At 41.3% G+C, this 5,089-nt stretch overlaps 2 non-coding genes across 2 annotated transcripts; both read left to right on the forward strand.

Annotated features, from left to right (window-relative positions):
* The first annotated feature begins 877 nt into the window (after positions 1 to 877).
* Positions 878 to 2,800, forward strand: LOC135267491 (small subunit ribosomal RNA). Its single transcript, XR_010335911.1, has one exon. It is a non-coding gene; the product is annotated as a small subunit ribosomal RNA (ribosomal RNA).
* Positions 2,801 to 4,516: 1,716 nt separating this feature from the next.
* On the forward strand, positions 4,517 to 4,673 carry LOC135267503 (5.8S ribosomal RNA). The gene has a single exon (XR_010335922.1). It is a non-coding gene; the product is annotated as a 5.8S ribosomal RNA (ribosomal RNA).
* The last annotated feature ends 416 nt before the right edge of the window (positions 4,674 to 5,089 follow it).

The raw sequence follows: 5,089 nt of genomic DNA on the forward strand, positions 1-5,089 counted from the left end.
AAATATGACTTTTTAATATTATCAATATTTAAAATATTTTCTCCCCTTTGTGTGTATGCCTTATAGTTATAGAGCTGTGCGCTTCGGTAGACGTCGCCTGTGGAGCTATGTCAGTGGAGCGGTGCGCATATCCAATACCGAGCGGCTGCCTCGATCGGTGTCGCGCTGGTATATGTATGGTAGTGGTGTGTGTCGATGCGTTGAGTGAGGCGATATGAACGGTGTAACGGTTTAGTCGAAGTTTATCATAAATGACGACGACAAAACGACCGATTATGTATACGTTCTGCATTTGCTTCCAATTTATCGACGTTTATCGCACATTTCCGCTATCGAATTCGAATAGGGCTTTGCTTGCGAGATTGCTTTATTTTGTGATTTTGTGGCTCGCCCAGTTCCCCACAGCGAGATTGCGGATGCGGCAAAACGTATTCTCTTACGTTGGCGGTCCTTATGCAATCAAACTTTGTTGAACTAACAAATGTTTGTGATTTAAACAAACAAAAATAATAAATGCGTCAACTCTCTAATATCCGAGCGAGAATATTTATATAATATTCGTAACGTTTATGGATTCGAAAGAATTTCATAAATTCACGTCGCATTCAATCTTGCGAAGAGTGAAGAGAATGTTTGAACTTTTAAATCGGCAAAGGTAAAAAATAATATTATAAATATTATTATTATGCCTTTATTGACCGATATATGTGTTGTGGTGTTTAACGACTATATCGTACGAAGAAAAGAAGAAATAGCGTGGCGTTACTTTCTTATATGTTAGATTGTTTCGCACAAACGCGCATATTCTTCATCTTTATAAACGATGATGATGAGTATTTTATTCTCTCGTCTGTCTCAAAAAACACAAAAACACAGTTCCCTGGTTGATCCTGCCAGTAGTCATATGCTTGTCTCAAAGATTAAGCCATGCATGTCTCAGTACAAGCCAAATTAAGGTGAAACCGCGAAAGGCTCATTAAATCAGTTATGGTTCCTTAGATCGTACCCACATTTACTTGGATAACTGTGGTAATTCTAGAGCTAATACATGCAAACAGAGCTCCGACCGGAGACGGAAGGAGCGCTTTTATTAGATCAAAACCAATCGGTGGCGGTTTCGCCGTCATCGTACAACTTGGTGAATCTGAATAACTTTACGCTGATCGCACGGTCTCGCACCGGCGACGCATCTTTCAAATGTCTGCCTTATCAACTGTCGATGGTAGGTTCTGCGCCTACCATGGTTGTAACGGGTAACGGGGAATCAGGGTTCGATTCCGGAGAGGGAGCCTGAGAAACGGCTACCACATCCAAGGAAGGCAGCAGGCGCGCAAATTACCCACTCCCGGCACGGGGAGGTAGTGACGAAAAATAACGATACGGGACTCATCCGAGGCCCCGTAATCGGAATGAGTACACTCTAAACCCTTTAACGAGGATCAATTGGAGGGCAAGTCTGGTGCCAGCAGCCGCGGTAATTCCAGCTCCAATAGCGTATATTAAAGTTGTTGCGGTTAAAAAGCTCGTAGTCGAATTTGTGTCCCGCGCCGCCGGTTCATCGTTCGCGGTGTTAACTGGCGTTTCGCGGGACGTCCTGCCGGTGGGCTTAGCTCGAGAGGGCGGCCCAACTCAATCCCGCCGCGGTGCTCTTCATTGAGTGTCGAGGTGGGCCGGCACGTTTACTTTGAACAAATTAGAGTGCTTAAAGCAGGCTAAAACTTCGCCTGAATACTGTGTGCATGGAATAATGGAATAGGACCTCGGTTCTATTTTGTTGGTTTTCGGAACCCCGAGGTAATGATTAATAGGAACGGATGGGGGCATTCGTATTGCGACGTTAGAGGTGAAATTCTTGGATCGTCGCAAGACGGACAGAAGCGAAAGCATTTGCCAAAAACGCTTTCATTGATCAAGAACGAAAGTTAGAGGTTCGAAGGCGATCAGATACCGCCCTAGTTCTAACCATAAACGATGCCAGCTAGCGATCCGCCGACGTTCCTCCGATGACTCGGCGGGCAGCTTCCGGGAAACCAAAGCTTTTGGGTTCCGGGGGAAGTATGGTTGCAAAGCTGAAACTTAAAGGAATTGACGGAAGGGCACCACCAGGAGTGGAGCCTGCGGCTTAATTTGACTCAACACGGGAAACCTCACCAGGCCCGGACACCGGAAGGATTGACAGATTGAGAGCTCTTTCTTGATTCGGTGGGTGGTGGTGCATGGCCGTTCTTAGTTGGTGGAGCGATTTGTCTGGTTAATTCCGATAACGAACGAGACTCTAGCCTGCTAAATAGGCGTATTTCGACATCCCAAATACCCGCTGGAGCCGGGTTCGCCCGGTCTCTATGTGCGGTTTTTACTGTCGGCGTACAAACAATTCTTCTTAGAGGGACAGGCGGCTTCTAGCCGCACGAGATTGAGCAATAACAGGTCTGTGATGCCCTTAGATGTTCTGGGCCGCACGCGCGCTACACTGAAGGAATCAGCGTGTCCTCCCTGACCGAGCGGTCCGGGTAACCCGCTGAACCTCCTTCGTGCTAGGGATTGGGGCTTGCAATTGTTCCCCATGAACGAGGAATTCCCAGTAAGCGCGAGTCATAAGCTCGCGTTGATTACGTCCCTGCCCTTTGTACACACCGCCCGTCGCTACTACCGATTGAATGATTTAGTGAGGTCTTCGGACCGGTGCGCGGTGGCGTTTCGACGTTGCCGATGTTGCTGGGAAGATGACCAAACTTGATCATTTAGAGGAAGTAAAAGTCGTAACAAGGTTTCCGTAGGTGAACCTGCGGAAGGATCATTAACGTGTAAATGTTGTTGTTTAGTTGTCACACATACACACATTTTGTCTGTGCTGATCAACAAAAAACACACACATACATACACTATTCGTATGATGATCAATTCTCATACAAAATTCTTCATTATGCGTCGAACGGAAAAGCAACAACGGGTCGTCTTGCATTAAGCGGATCTGTTGTTACGTTTTTCGATTTATTTTATAAATCGATTGTAAACGTGCCGTAAACGACGTTTTCGAAGAATTTTTTTGAACATTAACACGAATCAATATTGTCGAAAGATGGTTATGTGCTAACGTTTTATTATTGCTTTCGCAGTGCCGGTCTTAGCGTATTTCCATCATCGTATTCGCTTCGAAAAAAAGTACTAATACAGTGGTGGTGTATAATTAATGTGCAAGAGATGTTGTTGTTGTTGTTGTAGTATTTGTATATGGTTGGAGTTATTTATAATAACAAACAAGAATGAATAATAATGGTGTCTGCCAATACGATCGTACTTTATGTACACGAATAAAACTTTATACATACAAACCATAATAATAAATAAACTCGAAACAACCAACAACAAAATTATTACGCTACTGTACATACAAACACACATTTATACATACCATCATTTTACTTTACCGATGGTGAGTGATGTTTGAAAAATAAACGCTTAGGCTTACGATTTTGTAAGCCAGTCTTTGCGTATTTTCTTCATCGTATTCGCTTCGGAAAAAAGAAAATAAAGATGGTGTATAATTAATGTGTAAAAGAGATGTTGTAGTTGTAATTTAATTTGTAAATGGTTGGAGTTTATTAATAAATAATAATAGGGGCTGTCTATTCGTCTGTACTTTATGTACAAGACTACAAAAACGTTTTATAACAATAAAAAGCTCGAAACAACCAATAACAAAATATACTACTACTATACTACTATACATACAAACGCACATTTATAAATACATAAAATCAATTTACTTTATCGATAGAGAGTGATGTTTGGAAAAAAACGCTTAGGCTTACGGTTTTCGGGTACCTGGGTTCCGCATGCGTCGAAGTAATAATTTACTTTAACGACGCGACGAACCGTAGGAATCTAAATAAAAAAGTTTATTTATTAACTTTTTTAGATTCTGTGGGTTTTAAATGATATACGCCCGACTGACGAAGGAACGTTTTGCACTGCCTGTGCTTTTCTTTTGATTCGTTTTTATGTCGACGGACGTTCTTAGAATGCCCACCAAACGACGTATCACACAAAACACCCTACAATTGTATTGTTTGGTAAATATTGTTGTGATTAAGTTTGTAGCTGTGGCGTTTGTTTGAAGAAAACGTCTGGTTTTTCGACATATTTTCTATTTAATAAATATACATAATGCTTATCGCAAAAGGAGCAGAGTTTTATAGACAAAGTTGATAGAGAAAAAAAACCTAATAGATATATATACGTATTTATAAAACGTTAATATCATCGGGTTATTCTTTATGTAAACTTAAACTATAACTGCATACTCTTTTCGATAAGTAGATACAAATGCCACTTTAATTAAATAAAATATTATAAAATATAACGCCGAACGTTTCTTTCGATTGGTCCGTTTCTCACATATACATCACAATTGTAATAACCTTAAGTAGTTATTTTTGTTGTTGTGTGATGATGAAACGATTTCGATGTGGAACGGTGCGTTATGTAATAATATTTTAAATTTGTTTGAAAAGATTACCCTGAACGGTGGATCACTTGGCTCGTGGGTCGATGAAGAACGCAGCTAATTGCGCGTCAACTTGTGAACTGCAGGACACATGAACATCGACATTTCGAACGCACATTGCGGTCCTCGGATATACTGTTCCCGGACCACTCCTGGCTGAGGGTCGTGTCAATTTCAAAGACTGCTCGGTTTTTGTCTTAAACACAGCGCACAATGTTGTGTAGACAATTACGTCGGAGCGTGTTGGGTGCAAATATGACGCGTTACTATAATTGTTAATTGATTGTCGGTTGTCATAATAAAATATTATGCAACGTAGACAACAATAAAAACAATATAAAAAATAACGCGGCATCCTAAAACGCAATAGCGGCTGACATTCTTATTAGTTTGTTGGTGAAAGTTGGTTTAGACGTAGCACGTCCGATATTAAAAAGCAGCCACAACGCTTAAATTTCGAACGAAGCGATCGTCGTGTCCGAGACGTTAAAGTTGTTTATATGCATATTTTATGCACTATAATTAACAACAACAACATTCTCGCAACGACGTCAGATCGATGTTTGAAATTGTTTGGAGGCA

The sequence above is a fragment of the Tribolium castaneum genome, unplaced genomic scaffold, assembly GCF_031307605.1.
Source record: "Tribolium castaneum strain GA2 unplaced genomic scaffold, icTriCast1.1 ptg000044l, whole genome shotgun sequence".
Taxonomy (NCBI): domain Eukaryota; kingdom Metazoa; phylum Arthropoda; class Insecta; order Coleoptera; family Tenebrionidae; genus Tribolium; species Tribolium castaneum.